The 17,913-nt window shown below is 39.8% G+C and overlaps 5 non-coding genes across 5 annotated transcripts; all 5 read left to right on the forward strand.

Annotated features, from left to right (window-relative positions):
• Nucleotides 1-98: 98 nt before the first annotated feature.
• TRNAM-CAU (transfer RNA methionine (anticodon CAU)) lies at nucleotides 99-171 on the forward strand. Its single transcript has one exon. It is a non-coding gene; the product is annotated as a tRNA-Met (tRNA).
• A 3,113-nt stretch (nucleotides 172-3,284) lies between these two features.
• TRNAM-CAU (transfer RNA methionine (anticodon CAU)) lies at nucleotides 3,285-3,357 on the forward strand. The gene has a single exon. It is a non-coding gene; the product is annotated as a tRNA-Met (tRNA).
• A 5,048-nt stretch (nucleotides 3,358-8,405) lies between these two features.
• On the forward strand, nucleotides 8,406-8,478 carry TRNAM-CAU (transfer RNA methionine (anticodon CAU)). Its single transcript has one exon. It is a non-coding gene; the product is annotated as a tRNA-Met (tRNA).
• A 5,187-nt stretch (nucleotides 8,479-13,665) lies between these two features.
• On the forward strand, nucleotides 13,666-13,738 carry TRNAM-CAU (transfer RNA methionine (anticodon CAU)). Its single transcript has one exon. It is a non-coding gene; the product is annotated as a tRNA-Met (tRNA).
• A 1,722-nt stretch (nucleotides 13,739-15,460) lies between these two features.
• TRNAM-CAU (transfer RNA methionine (anticodon CAU)) lies at nucleotides 15,461-15,533 on the forward strand. The gene has a single exon. It is a non-coding gene; the product is annotated as a tRNA-Met (tRNA).
• The last annotated feature ends 2,380 nt before the right edge of the window (nucleotides 15,534-17,913 follow it).

Raw genomic sequence — 17,913 nt, forward strand, 5'->3', positions numbered from 1 at the left:
GAAGGTCGTGAGTTCGATCCTCACTAAGGGCATGACCTTGGTGCTGATTTTCGTAAATAGAATACTTGATTGATAAAGAGATGAAATGATTAATAACAGCCTCGATAGCGCAGTAGGTAGCGCGTCAGTCTCATAATCTGAAGGTCGTGAGTTCGATCCTCACTAAGGGCATGACCTTGGTGCTGATTTTCGTAAATAGAATACTTGATTGATAAAGAGGTGAATGATCTAATAACAGCCTCGATAGCGCAGTAGGTAAAGCTTCAGTCTCATAATCTGAAGGTCGTGAGTTCGATCCTCACTAAGGGCATGACCTTGGTGCTGATTTTCGTAAATAAATACTTGATTGATAAAGAGATGAAATGATTAATAACAGTCTCGATAGCGCAGTAGCTAGCGCGTCAGTCTCCTAAACCGAAGATCGTGAGTTCGATCCTTACTAAGGGCATGACTTTGGCGCTGATTTTTGTAAATAGAATAGTTGATGGATAAAGAGATGAAATGATTAATAACAGCCTCGATAGTGCAGTAGGTAGCGCGATAGTCTCATAATATGAAGGTTGAGAGTTCGATCCTCACTCTAGTTATGATTTTGGCGCTGATTTTCGTTAATAGAATACTTGATTGATAAAGAGATGAAATGATTAATAACAGCCTCGATAGCGCGGTAGGTAAAGCTTCAGTCTCATAATCTGAAGGTCGTGAGTTCGATCCTCACTAAGGGCATGACCTTGGTGCTGATTTTCGTAAATAGAATACTTGATTGATAAAGAGATGAAATGATTAATAACAGTTTCGATAGCGCAAGAGGTAGCGCGTCAGTCTCATGAAACGAAGATCGTGAGTTCGATCCTTACTAAGGGCATGTCTTTGGCGCTGATTTTTGTAAATAGAATAGTTGATGGATAAAGAGATGAAATGTTTATTAACAGCCTCGATAGCGTAGTAGGTAGCGCGATAGTCTCATAATATGAAGGTTGAGAGTTCGATCCTCACTCTAGTTATGATTTTGGCGCTGATTTTCGTTAATAGAATACTTGATTGATAAAGAGATGAAATGATTAATAACAGCCTCGATAGCGCAGTAGGTAAAGCTTCAGTCTCATAATCTGAAGGTCGTGAGTTCGACTAAGGGCCTGACCTTGGTGCTGATTTCCGTAAATAGAATACTTGATTGATAAAGAGGTGAATGATCTAATAACAGCCTCGATAGCGCAGTAGGTAAAGCTTCAGTCTCATAATCTGAAGGTCTTGAGTTCGATCCTCACTAAGGGCATGACCTTGGTGCTGATTTTCGTAAATTGAAAACATGATTGATAAAGAGATGAAATGATTAATACCAGTCTCGATAGCGCAGTAGGTAGCGCGTCAGTCTCCTAAACCGAAGATCGTGAGTTCGATCCTTACTTAGGGCATGACTTTGGCGCTGATTTTTGTAAATAGAATAGTTGATGGATAAAGAGATGAAATGATTAATAACAGCCTCGATAGTGCAGTAGGTAGCGCGATAGTCTCATAATATGAAGGTTGAGAGTTCGATCCTCACTCTAGTTATGATTTTGGCGCTGATTTTCGTTAATAGAATACTTGATTGATAAAGAGATGAAATGATTAATAAGAGCCTCGATAGCGCGGTAGGTAAAGCTTCAGTCTCATAATCTGAAGGTCGTGAGTTCGATCCTCACTAAGGGCATGACCTTGGTGCTGATTTTCGTAAATAGAATACTTGATTGATAAAGAGATGAAATGATTAATAACAGTTTCGATAGCGCAAGAGGTAGCGCGTCAGTCTCATGAAACGAAGATCGTGAGTTCGATCCTTACTAAGGGCATGTCTTTGGCGCTGATTTTTGTAAATAGAATAGTTGATGGATAAAGAGATGAAATGTTTATTAACAGCCTCGATAGCGTAGTAGGTAGCGCGATAGTCTCATAATATGAAGGTTGAGAGTTCGATCCTCACTCTAGTTATGATTTTGGCGCTGATTTTCGTTAATAGAATACTTGATTGATAAAGAGATGAAATGATTAATAACAGCCTCGATAGCGCAGTAGGTAAAGCTTCAGTCTCATAATCTGAAGGTCGTGAGTTCGATCCTCACTAAGGGCATGACCTTGGTTTTGATTTTCGTAAATAGAATACATGATTGATAAAGAGGAGAAATGATCTTATAACAGCCTCGATAGCGCAGTAGGTAGCGCGTGAGTCTTATAATCTGAAGGTCGTGAGTTCGATCCGTACAAAGGGAATGACATTGGCGCTGATTTTCGTTAATAGAATACTTGATTGATAAAGAGATGAAATGATTAATAACAGCCTTGATAGCGCAGTAGGTAAAGCTTCAGTCTCATAATCTGAATGTCGTGAGTTCGATCCTCACTAAGGGCATGACCTTGGTGCTGATTTTCGTAAATAGAATACTTGATTGATAAAGAGATGAAATGATTAATAACAGTCTCGATAGCGCAAGAGGTAGCGCGTCAGTCTCATGAAACGAAGATCGTGAGTTCGATCCTCATTAAGGGCATGACCTTGGTTTTGATTTTCGTAAATAGAATACATGATTGATAAAGAGGAGAAATGATCTTATAACAGCCTCGATAGCGCAGTAGGTAGCGCGTCAGTCTTATAATCTGAAGGTCGTGAGTTCGATCCGTACAAAGGGAATGACATTGGCGCTGATTTTCGTTAATAGAATACTTGATTGATAAAGAGATGAAATGATTAATAACAGCCTTGATAGCGCAGTAGGTAAAGCTTCAGTCTCATAATCTGAATGTCGTGAGTTCGATCCTCACTAAGGGCATGACCTTGGTGCTGATTTTCGTAAATAGAATACTTGATTGATAAAGAGATGAAATGATTAATAACAGTCTCGATAGCGCAAGAGGTAGCGCGTCAGTCTCATGAAACGAAGATCGTGAGTTCGATCCTTACTAAGGGCATGTCTTTGGCGCTGATTTTTGTAAATAGAATAGTTGATTGATAAAGAGATGAAATGATTAATAACAGCCTCGATAGCGCAGTAGGTAAAGCTTCAGTCTCATAATCTGAAGGTCGTGAGTTCGACTAAGGGCCTGACCTTGGTGCTGATTTCCGTAAATAGAATACTTGATTGATAAAGAGGTGAATGATCTAATAACAGCCTCGATAGCGCAGTAGGTAAAGCTTCAGTCTCATAATCTGAAGGTCGTGAGTTCGATCCTCACTAAGGGCATGACCTTGGTGCTGATTTTCGTAAATAGAATACTTGATTGATAAAGAGATGAAATGATTAATAACAGCCTCGATAGCGCAGTAGGTAGCGCGTCAGTCTCATAATCTGAAGGTCGTGAGTTCGATCCTCACTAAGGGCATGACCTTGGTGCTGATTTTCGTAAATAGAATACTTGATTGATAAAGAGGTGAATGATCTAATAACAGCCTCGATAGCGCAGTAGGTAAAGCTTCAGTCTCATAATCTGAAGGTCGTGAGTTCGATCCTCACTAAGGGCATGACCTTGGTGCTGATTTTCGTAAATAAATACTTGATTGATAAAGAGATGAAATGATTAATAACAGTCTCGATAGCGCAGTAGCTAGCGCGTCAGTCTCCTAAACCGAAGATCGTGAGTTCGATCCTTACTAAGGGCATGACTTTGGCGCTGATTTTTGTAAATAGAATAGTTGATGGATAAAGAGATGAAATGATTAATAACAGCCTCGATAGTGCAGTAGGTAGCGCGATAGTCTCATAATATGAAGGTTGAGAGTTCGATCCTCACTCTAGTTATGATTTTGGCGCTGATTTTCGTTAATAGAATACTTGATTGATAAAGAGATGAAATGATTAATAACAGCCTCGATAGCGCGGTAGGTAAAGCTTCAGTCTCATAATCTGAAGGTCGTGAGTTCGATCCTCACTAAGGGCATGACCTTGGTGCTGATTTTCGTAAATAGAATACTTGATTGATAAAGAGATGAAATGATTAATAACAGTTTCGATAGCGCAAGAGGTAGCGCGTCAGTCTCATGAAACGAAGATCGTGAGTTCGATCCTTACTAAGGGCATGTCTTTGGCGCTGATTTTTGTAAATAGAATAGTTGATGGATAAAGAGATGAAATGTTTATTAACAGCCTCGATAGCGTAGTAGGTAGCGCGATAGTCTCATAATATGAAGGTTGAGAGTTCGATCCTCACTCTAGTTATGATTTTGGCGCTGATTTTCGTTAATAGAATACTTGATTGATAAAGAGATGAAATGATTAATAACAGCCTCGATAGCGCAGTAGGTAAAGCTTCAGTCTCATAATCTGAAGGTCGTGAGTTCGACTAAGGGCCTGACCTTGGTGCTGATTTCCGTAAATAGAATACTTGATTGATAAAGAGGTGAATGATCTAATAACAGCCTCGATAGCGCAGTAGGTAAAGCTTCAGTCTCATAATCTGAAGGTCTTGAGTTCGATCCTCACTAAGGGCATGACCTTGGTGCTGATTTTCGTAAATTGAAAACATGATTGATAAAGAGATGAAATGATTAATACCAGTCTCGATAGCGCAGTAGGTAGCGCGTCAGTCTCCTAAACCGAAGATCGTGAGTTCGATCCTTACTTAGGGCATGACTTTGGCGCTGATTTTTGTAAATAGAATAGTTGATGGATAAAGAGATGAAATGATTAATAACAGCCTCGATAGTGCAGTAGGTAGCGCGATAGTCTCATAATATGAAGGTTGAGAGTTCGATCCTCACTCTAGTTATGATTTTGGCGCTGATTTTCGTTAATAGAATACTTGATTGATAAAGAGATGAAATGATTAATAAGAGCCTCGATAGCGCGGTAGGTAAAGCTTCAGTCTCATAATCTGAAGGTCGTGAGTTCGATCCTCACTAAGGGCATGACCTTGGTGCTGATTTTCGTAAATAGAATACTTGATTGATAAAGAGATGAAATGATTAATAACAGTTTCGATAGCGCAAGAGGTAGCGCGTCAGTCTCATGAAACGAAGATCGTGAGTTCGATCCTTACTAAGGGCATGTCTTTGGCGCTGATTTTTGTAAATAGAATAGTTGATGGATAAAGAGATGAAATGTTTATTAACAGCCTCGATAGCGTAGTAGGTAGCGCGATAGTCTCATAATATGAAGGTTGAGAGTTCGATCCTCACTCTAGTTATGATTTTGGCGCTGATTTTCGTTAATAGAATACTTGATTGATAAAGAGATGAAATGATTAATAACAGCCTCGATAGCGCAGTAGGTAAAGCTTCAGTCTCATAATCTGAAGGTCGTGAGTTCGATCCTCACTAAGGGCATGACCTTGGTTTTGATTTTCGTAAATAGAATACATGATTGATAAAGAGGAGAAATGATCTTATAACAGCCTCGATAGCGCAGTAGGTAGCGCGTGAGTCTTATAATCTGAAGGTCGTGAGTTCGATCCGTACAAAGGGAATGACATTGGCGCTGATTTTCGTTAATAGAATACTTGATTGATAAAGAGATGAAATGATTAATAACAGCCTTGATAGCGCAGTAGGTAAAGCTTCAGTCTCATAATCTGAATGTCGTGAGTTCGATCCTCACTAAGGGCATGACCTTGGTGCTGATTTTCGTAAATAGAATACTTGATTGATAAAGAGATGAAATGATTAATAACAGTCTCGATAGCGCAAGAGGTAGCGCGTCAGTCTCATGAAACGAAGATCGTGAGTTCGATCCTCATTAAGGGCATGACCTTGGTTTTGATTTTCGTAAATAGAATACATGATTGATAAAGAGGAGAAATGATCTTATAACAGCCTCGATAGCGCAGTAGGTAGCGCGTCAGTCTTATAATCTGAAGGTCGTGAGTTCGATCCGTACAAAGGGAATGACATTGGCGCTGATTTTCGTTAATAGAATACTTGATTGATAAAGAGATGAAATGATTAATAACAGCCTTGATAGCGCAGTAGGTAAAGCTTCAGTCTCATAATCTGAATGTCGTGAGTTCGATCCTCACTAAGGGCATGACCTTGGTGCTGATTTTCGTAAATAGAATACTTGATTGATAAAGAGATGAAATGATTAATAACAGTCTCGATAGCGCAAGAGGTAGCGCGTCAGTCTCATGAAACGAAGATCGTGAGTTCGATCCTTACTAAGGGCATGTCTTTGGCGCTGATTTTTGTAAATAGAATAGTTGATTGATAAAGAGATGAAATGATTAATAACAGCCTCGATAGCGCAGTAGGTAAAGCTTCAGTCTCATAATCTGAAGGTCGTGAGTTCGACTAAGGGCCTGACCTTGGTGCTGATTTCCGTAAATAGAATACTTGATTGATAAAGAGGTGAATGATCTAATAACAGCCTCGATAGCGCAGTAGGTAAAGCTTCAGTCTCATAATCTGAAGGTCGTGAGTTCGATCCTCACTAAGGGCATGACCTTGGTGCTGATTTTCGTAAATAGAATACTTGATTGATAAAGAGGTGAATGATCTAATAACAGCCTCGATAGCGCAGTAGGTAAAGCTTCAGTCTCATAATCTGAAGGTCGTGAGTTCGATCCTCACTAAGGGCATGACCTTGGTGCTGATTTTCGTAAATAAATACTTGATTGATAAAGAGATGAAATGATTAATAACAGTCTCGATAGCGCAGTAGGTAAAGCTTCAGTCTCATAATCTGAAGGTCGTGAGTTCGACTAAGGGCCTGACCTTGGTGCTGATTTCCGTATATAGAATACTTGATTGATAAAGAGGTGAATGATCTAATAACAGCCTCGATAGCGCAGTAGGTAAAGCTTCAGTCTCATAATCTGAAGGTCGTGAGTTCGATCCTCACTAAGGGCATGACCTTGGTGCTGATTTTCGTAAATAGAATACTTGATTGATAAAGAGATGAAATGATTAATAACAGTTTCGATAGCGCAAGAGGTAGCGCGTCAGTCTCATGAAACGAAGATCGTGAGTTCGATCCTTACTAAGGGCATGTCTTTGGCGCTGATTTTTGTAAATAGAATAGTTGATGGATAAAGAGATGAAATGTTTATTAACAGCCTCGATAGCGTAGTAGGTAGCGCGATAGTCTCATAATATGAAGGTTGAGAGTTCGATCCTCACTCTAGTTATGATTTTGGTGCTGATTTTCGTTAATAGAATACTTGATTGATAAAGAGATGAAATGATTAATAACAGCCTCGATAGCGCAGTAGGTAAAGCTTCAGTCTCATAATCTGAAGGTCGTGAGTTCGATCCTCACTAAGGGCATGACCTTGGTTTTGATTTTCGTAAATAGAATACATGATTGATAAAGAGGAGAAATGATCTTATAACAGCCTCGATAGCGCAGTAGGTAGCGCGTGAGTCTTATAATCTGAAGGTCGTGAGTTCGATCCGTACAAAGGGAATGACATTGGCGCTGATTTTCGTTAATAGAATACTTGATTGATAAAGAGATGAAATGATTAATAACAGCCTTGATAGCGCAGTAGGTAAAGCTTCAGTCTCATAATCTGAATGTCGTGAGTTCGATCCTCACTAAGGGCATGACCTTGGTGCTGATTTTCGTAAATAGAATACTTGATTGATAAAGAGATGAAATGATTAATAACAGTCTCGATAGCGCAAGAGGTAGCGCGTCAGTCTCATGAAACGAAGATCGTGAGTTCGATCCTCATTAAGGGCATGACCTTGGTTTTGATTTTCGTAAATAGAATACATGATTGATAAAGAGGAGAAATGATCTTATAACAGCCTCGATAGCGCAGTAGGTAGCGCGTCAGTCTTATAATCTGAAGGTCGTGAGTTCGATCCGTACAAAGGGAATGACATTGGCGCTGATTTTCGTTAATAGAATACTTGATTGATAAAGAGATGAAATGATTAATAACAGCCTTGATAGCGCAGTAGGTAAAGCTTCAGTCTCATAATCTGAATGTCGTGAGTTCGATCCTCACTAAGGGCATGACCTTGGTGCTGATTTTCGTAAATAGAATACTTGATTGATAAAGAGATGAAATGATTAATAACAGTCTCGATAGCGCAAGAGGTAGCGCGTCAGTCTCATGAAACGAAGATCGTGAGTTCGATCCTTACTAAGGGCATGTCTTTGGCGCTGATTTTTGTAAATAGAATAGTTGATTGATAAAGAGATGAAATGATTAATAACAGCCTCGATAGCGCAGTAGGTAAAGCTTCAGTCTCATAATCTGAAGGTCGTAAGTTCGACTAAGGGCCTGACCTTGGTGCTGATTTCCGTAAATAGAATACTTGATTGATAAAGAGGTGAATGATCTAATAACAGCCTCGATAGCGCAGTAGGTAAAGCTTCAGTCTCATAATCTGAAGGTCGTGAGTTCGATCCTCACTAAGGGCATGACCTTGGTGCTGATTTTCGTAAATAGAATACTTGATTGATAAAGAGATGAAATGATTAATAACAGCCTCGATAGCGCAGTAGGTAGCGCGTCAGTCTCATAATCTGAAGGTCGTGAGTTCGATCCTCACTAAGGGCATGACCTTGGTGCTGATTTTCGTAAATAGAATACTTGATTGATAAAGAGGTGAATGATCTAATAACAGCCTCGATAGCGCAGTAGGTAAAGCTTCAGTCTCATAATCTGAAGGTCGTGAGTTCGATCCTCACTAAGGGCATGACCTTGGTGCTGATTTTCGTAAATAAATACTTGATTGATAAAGAGATGAAATGATTAATAACAGTCTCGATAGCGCAGTAGCTAGCGCGTCAGTCTCCTAAACCGAAGATCGTGAGTTCGATCCTTACTAAGGGCATGACTTTGGCGCTGATTTTTGTAAATAGAATAGTTGATGGATAAAGAGATGAAATGATTAATAACAGCCTCGATAGTGCAGTAGGTAGCGCGATAGTCTCATAATATGAAGGTTGAGAGTTCGATCCTCACTCTAGTTATGATTTTGGCGCTGATTTTCGTTAATAGAATACTTGATTGATAAAGAGATGAAATGATTAATAACAGCCTCGATAGCGCGGTAGGTAAAGCTTCAGTCTCATAATCTGAAGGTCGTGAGTTCGATCCTCACTAAGGGCATGACCTTGGTGCTGATTTTCGTAAATAGAATACTTGATTGATAAAGAGATGAAATGATTAATAACAGTTTCGATAGCGCAAGAGGTAGCGCGTCAGTCTCATGAAACGAAGATCGTGAGTTCGATCCTTACTAAGGGCATGTCTTTGGCGCTGATTTTTGTAAATAGAATAGTTGATGGATAAAGAGATGAAATGTTTATTAACAGCCTCGATAGCGTAGTAGGTAGCGCGATAGTCTCATAATATGAAGGTTGAGAGTTCGATCCTCACTCTAGTTATGATTTTGGCGCTGATTTTCGTTAATAGAATACTTGATTGATAAAGAGATGAAATGATTAATAACAGCCTCGATAGCGCAGTAGGTAAAGCTTCAGTCTCATAATCTGAAGGTCGTGAGTTCGACTAAGGGCCTGACCTTGGTGCTGATTTCCGTAAATAGAATACTTGATTGATAAAGAGGTGAATGATCTAATAACAGCCTCGATAGCGCAGTAGGTAAAGCTTCAGTCTCATAATCTGAAGGTCTTGAGTTCGATCCTCACTAAGGGCATGACCTTGGTGCTGATTTTCGTAAATTGAAAACATGATTGATAAAGAGATGAAATGATTAATACCAGTCTCGATAGCGCAGTAGGTAGCGCGTCAGTCTCCTAAACCGAAGATCGTGAGTTCGATCCTTACTTAGGGCATGACTTTGGCGCTGATTTTTGTAAATAGAATAGTTGATGGATAAAGAGATGAAATGATTAATAACAGCCTCGATAGTGCAGTAGGTAGCGCGATAGTCTCATAATATGAAGGTTGAGAGTTCGATCCTCACTCTAGTTATGATTTTGGCGCTGATTTTCGTTAATAGAATACTTGATTGATAAAGAGATGAAATGATTAATAACAGCCTCGATAGCGCGGTAGGTAAAGCTTCAGTCTCATAATCTGAAGGTCGTGAGTTCGATCCTCACTAAGGGCATGACCTTGGTGCTGATTTTCGTAAATAGAATACTTGATTGATAAAGAGATGAAATGATTAATAACAGTTTCGATAGCGCAAGAGGTAGCGCGTCAGTCTCATGAAACGAAGATCGTGAGTTCGATCCTTACTAAGGGCATGTCTTTGGCGCTGATTTTTGTAAATAGAATAGTTGATGGATAAAGAGATGAAATGTTTATTAACAGCCTCGATAGCGTAGTAGGTAGCGCGATAGTCTCATAATATGAAGGTTGAGAGTTCGATCCTCACTCTAGTTATGATTTTGGCGCTGATTTTCGTTAATAGAATACTTGATTGATAAAGAGATGAAATGATTAATAACAGCCTCGATAGCGCAGTAGGTAAAGCTTCAGTCTCATAATCTGAAGGTCGTGAGTTCGACTAAGGGCCTGACCTTGGTGCTGATTTCCGTAAATAGAATACTTGATTGATAAAGAGGTGAATGATCTAATAACAGCCTCGATAGCGCAGTAGGTAAAGCTTCAGTCTCATAATCTGAAGGTCTTGAGTTCGATCCTCACTAAGGGCATGACCTTGGTGCTGATTTTCGTAAATTGAAAACATGATTGATAAAGAGATGAAATGATTAATACCAGTCTCGATAGCGCAGTAGGTAGCGCGTCAGTCTCCTAAACCGAAGATCGTGAGTTCGATCCTTACTTAGGGCATGACTTTGGCGCTGATTTTTGTAAATAGAATAGTTGATGGATAAAGAGATGAAATGATTAATAACAGCCTCGATAGTGCAGTAGGTAGCGCGATAGTCTCATAATATGAAGGTTGAGAGTTCGATCCTCACTCTAGTTATGATTTTGGCGCTGATTTTCGTTAATAGAATACTTGATTGATAAAGAGATGAAATGATTAATAACAGCCTCGATAGCGCAGTAGGTAAAGCTTCAGTCTCATAATCTGAAGGTCGTGAGTTCGATCCTCACTAAGGGCATGACCTTGGTTTTGATTTTCGTAAATAGAATACATGATTGATAAAGAGGAGAAATGATCTTATAACAGCCTCGATAGCGCAGTAGGTAAAGCTTCAGTCTCATAATCTGAAGGTCGTTAGTTCGACTAAGGGCCTGACCTTGGTGCTGATTTCCGTAAATAGAATACTTGATTGATAAAGAGGTGAATGATCTAATAACAGCCTCGATAGCGCAGTAGGTAAAGCTTCAGTCTCATAATCTGAAGGTCGTGAGTTCGATCCTCACTAAGGGCATGACCTTGGTGCTGATTTTCGTAAATAGAATACTTGATTGATAAAGAGATGAAATGATTAATAACAGCCTCAATAGCGCAGTAGGTAGCGCGTCAGTCTCATAATCTGAAGGTCGTGAGTTCGATCCTCACTAAGGGCCTGACCTTGGTGCTGATTTCCGTAAATAGAATACTTGATTGATAAAGTGGTGAATGATCTAATAACAGCCTCGATAGCGCAGTAGGTAAAGCTTCAGTCTCATAATCTGAAGGTCGTGAGTTCGATCCTCACTAAGGGCATGACCTTGGTGCTGATTTTCGTAAATAGAATACTTGATTGATAAAGAGATGAAATGATTAATAACAGCCTCGATAGCGCAGTAGGTAGCGCGTCAGTCTCATAATCTGAAGGTCGTGAGTTTGATCCTCACTAAGGGCATGACCTTGGTGCTGATTTTCGTAAATAGAATACTTGATTGATAAAGAGGTGAATGATCTAATAACAGCCTCGATAGCGCAGTAGGTAAAGCTTCAGTCTCATAATCTGAAGGTCGTGAGTTCGATCCTCACTAAGGGCATGACGTTGGTGCTGATTTTCGTAAATAAAATACTTGATTGATAAAGAGATGAAATGATTAATAACAGTCTCGATAGCGCAGTAGCTAGCGCGTCAGTCTCCTAAACCGAAGATCGTGAGTTCGATCCTTACTAAGGGCATGACTTTGGCGCTGATTTTTGTAAATAGAATAGTTGATGGATAAAGAGATGAAATGATTAATAATAGCCTCGATAGTGCAGTAGGTAGCGCGATAGTGTCATAATATGAAGGTTGAGAGTTCGATCCTCACTCTAGTTATGATTTTGGCGCTGATTTTCGTTAATAGAATACTTGATTGATAAAGAGGTGAATGATCTAATAACAGCCTCGATAGCGCAGTAGGTAAAGCTTCAGTCTCATAATCTGAAGGTCGTGAGTTCGATCCTCACTAAGGGCATGACCTTGGTGCTGATTTTCGTAAATAAAATACTTGATTGATAAAGAGATGAAATGATTAATAACAGTCTCGATAGCGCAGTAGCTAGCGCGTCAGTCTCCTAAACCGAAGATCGTGAGTTCGATCCTTACTAAGGGCATGACTTTGGCGCTGATTTTTGTAAATAGAATAGTTGATGGATAAAGAGATGAAATGATTAATAACAGCCTCGATAGCGCAGTAGGTAAAGCTTCAGTCTCATAATCTGAAGGTCGTGAGTTCGATCCTCACTAAGGGCATGACCTTGGTTTTGATTTTCGTAAATAGAATACATGATTGATAAAGAGGAGAAATGATCTTATAACAGCCTCGATAGCGCAGTAGGTAGCGCGTGAGTCTTATAATCTGAAGGTCGTGAGTTCGATCCGTACAAAGGGAATGACATTGGCGCTGATTTTCGTTAATAGAATACTTGATTGATAAAGAGATGAAATGATTAATAACAGCCTTGATAGAGCAGTAGGTAAAGCTTCAGTCTCATAATCTGAATGTCGTGAGTTCGATCCTCACTAAGGGCATGACCTTGGTGCTGATTTTCGTAAATAGAATACTTGATTGATAAAGAGATGAAATGATTAATAACAGTCTCGATAGCGCAAGAGGTAGCGCGTCAGTCTCATGAAACGAAGATCGTGAGTTCGATCCTCATTAAGGGCATGACCTTGGTTTTGATTTTCGTAAATAGAATACATGATTGATAAAGAGGAGAAATGATCTTATAACAGCCTCGATAGCGCAGTAGGTAGCGCGTCAGTCTTATAATCTGAAGGTCGTGAGTTCGATCCGTTCAAAGGGAATGACATTGGCGCTGATTTTCGTTAATAGAATACTTGATTGATAAAGAGATGAAATGATTAATAACAGCCTTGATAGCGCAGTAGGTAAAGCTTCAGTCTCATAATCTGAATGTCGTGAGTTCGATCCTCACTAAGGGCATGACCTTGGTGCTGATTTTCGTAAATAGAATACTTGATTGATAAAGAGATGAAATGATTAATAACAGTCTCGATAGCGCAAGAGGTAGCGCGTCAGTCTCATGAAACGAAGATCGTGAGTTCGATCCTTACTAAGGGCATGTCTTTGGCGCTGATTTTTGTAAATAGAATAGTTGATTGATAAAGAGATGAAATGATTAATAACAGCCTCGATAGCGCAGTAGGTAAAGCTTCAGTCTCATAATCTGAAGGTCGTGAGTTCGACTAAGGGCCTGACCTTGGTGCTGATTTCCGTAAATAGAATACTTGATTGATAAAGAGGTGAATGATCTAATAACAGCCTCGATAGCGCAGTAGGTAAAGCTTCAGTCTCATAATCTGAAGGTCGTGAGTTCGATCCTCACTAAGGGCATGACCTTGGTGCTGATTTTCGTAAATAGAATACTTGATTGATAAAGAGATGAAATGATTAATAACAGCCTCGATAGCGCAGTAGGTAGCGCGTCAGTCTCATAATCTGAAGGTCGTGAGTTCGATCCTCACTAAGGGCATGACCTTGGTGCTGATTTTCGTAAATAGAATACTTGATTGATAAAGAGGTGAATGATCTAATAACAGCCTCGATAGCGCAGTAGGTAAAGCTTCAGTCTCATAATCTGAAGGTCGTGAGTTCGATCCTCACTAAGGGCATGACCTTGGTGCTGATTTTCGTAAATAAATACTTGATTGATAAAGAGATGAAATGATTAATAACAGTCTCGATAGCGCAGTAGCTAGCGCGTCAGTCTCCTAAACCGAAGATCGTGAGTTCGATCCTTACTAAGGGCATGACTTTGGCGCTGATTTTTGTAAATAGAATAGTTGATGGATAAAGAGATGAAATGATTAATAACAGCCTCGATAGTGCAGTAGGTAGCGCGATAGTCTCATATTATGAAAGTTGAGAGTTCGATCCTCACTCTAGTTATGATTTTGGCGCTGATTTTCGTTAATAGAATACTTGATTGATAAAGAGATGAAATGATTAATAACAGCCTCGATAGCGCAGTAGGTAAAGCTTCAGTCTCATAATCTGAAGGTCGTGAGTTCGATCCTCACTAAGGGCATGACCTTGGTTTTGATTTTCGTAAATAGAATACATGATTGATAAAGAGGAGAAATGATCTTATAACAGCCTCGATAGCGCAGTAGGTAAAGCTTCAGTCTCATAATCTGAAGGTCGTGAGTTCGACTAAGGGCCTGACCTTGGTGCTGATTTCCGTAAATAGAATACTTGATTGATAAAGAGGTGAATGATCTAATAACAGCCTCGATAGCGCAGTAGGTAAAGCTTCAGTCTCATAATCTGAAGGTCGTGAGTTCGATCCTCACTAAGGGCCTGACCTTGGTGCTGATTTCCGTAAATAGAATACTTGATTGATAAAGAGGTGAATGATCTAATAACAGCCTCGATAGCGCAGTAGGTAAAGCTTCAGTCTCATAATCTGAAGGTCGTGAGTTCGATCCTCACTAAGGGCATGACCTTGGTGCTGATTTTCGTAAATAGAATACTTGATTGATAAAGAGATTAAATGATTAATAACAGCCTCGATAGCGCAGTAGGTAGCGCGTCAGTCTCATAATCTGAAGGTCGTGAGTTTGATCCTCACTAAGGGCATGACCTTGGTGCTGATTTTCGTAAATAGAATACTTGATTGATAAAGAGGTGAATGATCTAATAACAGCCTCGATAGCGCAGTAGGTAAAGCTTCAGTCTCATAATCTGAAGGTCGTGAGTTCGATCCTCACTAAGGGCATGACCTTGGTGCTGATTTTCGTAAATAAAATACTTGATTGATAAAGAGATGAAATGATTAATAACAGTCTCGATAGCGCAGTAGCTAGCGCGTCAGTCTCCTAAACCGAAGATCGTGAGTTCGATCCTTACTAAGGGCATGTCTTTGGCGCTGATTTTTGTAAATAGAATAGTTGATTGATAAAGAGATGAAATGATTAATAACAGCCTCGATAGCGCAGTAGGTAAAGCTTCAGTCTCATAATCTGAAGGTCGTGAGTTCGACTAAGGGCCTGACCTTGGTGCTGATTTCCGTAAATAGAATACTTGATTGATAAAGAGGTGAATGATCTAATAACAGCCTCGATAGCGCAGTAGGTAAAGCTTCAGTCTCATAATCTGAAGGTCGTGAGTTCGATCCTCACTAAGGGCATGACCTTGGTGCTGATTTTCGTAAATAGAATACTTGATTGATAAAGAGATGAAATGATTAATAACAGCCTCGATAGCGCAGTAGGTAGCGCGTCAGTCTCATAATCTGAAGGTCGTGAGTTCGATCCTCACTAAGGGCATGACCTTGGTGCTGATTTTCGTAAATAGAATACTTGATTGATAAAGAGGTGAATGATCTAATAACAGCCTCGATAGCGCAGTAGGTAAAGCTTCAGTCTCATAATCTGAAGGTCGTGAGTTCGATCCTCACTAAGGGCATGACCTTGGTGCTGATTTTCGTAAATAAATACTTGATTGATAAAGAGATGAAATGATTAATAACAGTCTCGATAGCGCAGTAGCTAGCGCGTCAGTCTCCTAAACCGAAGATCGTGAGTTCGATCCTTACTAAGGGCATGACTTTGGCGCTGATTTTTGTAAATAGAATAGTTGATGGATAAAGAAATGAAATGATTAATAACAGCCTCGATAGTGCAGTAGGTAGCGCGATAGTCTCATATTATGAAAGTTGAGAGTTCGATCCTCACTCTAGTTATGATTTTGGCGCTGATTTTCGTTAATAGAATACTTGATTGATAAAGAGATGAAATGATTAATAACAGCCTCGATAGCGCAGTAGGTAAAGCTTCAGTCTCATAATCTGAAGGTCGTGAGTTCGATCCTCACTAAGGGCATGACCTTGGTTTTGATTTTCGTAAATAGAATACATGATTGATAAAGAGGAGAAATGATCTTATAACAGCCTCGATAGCGCAGAAGGTAAAGCTTCAGTCTCATAATCTGAAGGTCGTGAGTTCGACTAAGGGCCTGACCTTGGTGCTGATTTCCGTAAATAGAATACTTGATTGATAAAGAGGTGAATGATCTAATAACAGCCTCGATAGCGCAGTAGGTAAAGCTTCAGTCTCATAATCTGAAGGTCGTGAGTTCGATCCTCACTAAGGGCCTGACCTTGGTGCTGATTTCCGTAAATAGAATACTTGATTGATAAAGAGGTGAATGATCTAATAACAGCCTCGATAGCGCAGTAGGTAAAGCTTCAGTCTCATAATCTGAAGGTCGTGAGTTCGATCCTCACTAAGGGCATGACCTTGGTGCTGATTTTCGTAAATAGAATACTTGATTGATAAAGAGATGAAATGATTAATAACAGCCTCGATAGCGCAGTAGGTAGCGCGTCAGTCTCATAATCTGAACGTCGTGAGTTCGATCCTCACTAAGGGCATGACCTTGGTGCTGATTTTCGTAAATAGAATACTTGATTGATAAAGAGGTGAATGACCTAATAACAGCCTCGATAGCGCAGTAGGTAAAGCTTCAGTCTCATAATCTGAAGGTCGTGAGTTCGATCCTCACTAAGGGCATGACCTTGGTGCTGATTTTCGTAAATAAAATACTTGATTGATAAAGAGATGAAATGATTAATAACAGTCTCGATAGCGCAGTAGCTAGCGCGTCAGTCTCCTAAACCGAAGATCGTGAGTTCGATCCTTACTAAGGGCATGACTTTGGCGCTGATTTTTGTAAATAGAATAGTTGATGGATAAAGAGATGAAATGATTAATAACAGCCTCGATAGTGCAGTAGGTAGCGCGATAGTCTCATAATATGAAGGTTGAGAGTGCGATCCTCACTCTAGTTATGATTTTGGCGCTGATTTTCGTTAATAGAATACTTGATTGATAAAGAGATGAAATGATTAATAACAGCCTCGATAGCGCAGTAGGTAAAGCTTCAGTCTCATAATCTGTAGGTCGTGAGTTCGATCCTCACTAAGGGCATGACCTTGGTGCTGATTTTCGTAAATAGAATACTTGATTGATAAAGAGATGAAATGATTAATAACAGTCTCGATAGCGCAAGAGGTAGCGCGTCAGTCTCATGAAACGAAGATCGTGAGTTCGATCCTTACTAAGGGCATGTCTTTGGCGCTGATTTTTGTAAATAGAATAGTTGATTGATAAAGAGATGAAATGTTTAATAACAGCCTCGATAGCGTAGTAGGTAGCGCGATAGTCTCATAATATGAATGTTGAGAGTTCGATCCTCACTCTAGTTATGATTTTGGCGCTGATTTTCGTTAATAGAATACTTGATTGATAAAGAGATGAAATGATTAATAACAGCCTCGATAGCGCAGTAGGTAAAGCTTCAGTCTCATAATCTGAAGGTCGTGAGTTCGACTAAGGGCCTGACCTTGGTGCTGATTTCCGTAAATAGAATACTTGATTGATAAAGAGGTGAATGATCTAGTAACAGCCTCGATAGCGCAGTAGGTAAAGCTTCAGTCTCATAATCTGAAGGTCTTGAGTTCGATCCTCACTAAGGGCATGACCTTGGTGCTGATTTTCGTAAATAGAATACTTGATTGATAAAGAGATGAAATGATTAATACCAGTCTCGATAGCGCAGTAGGTAGCGCGTCAGTCTCCTAAACCGAAGATCGTGAGTTCGATCCTTACTAAGGGCATGACTTTGGCGCTGATTTTTGTAAATAGA

The sequence above is a fragment of the Phalangium opilio genome, unplaced genomic scaffold, assembly GCF_054372755.1.
Source record: "Phalangium opilio isolate 3A_F unplaced genomic scaffold, DU_Popi_V2 ptg000118l_1, whole genome shotgun sequence".
Classification (NCBI taxonomy): Eukaryota; Metazoa; Arthropoda; class Arachnida; order Opiliones; family Phalangiidae; genus Phalangium; species Phalangium opilio.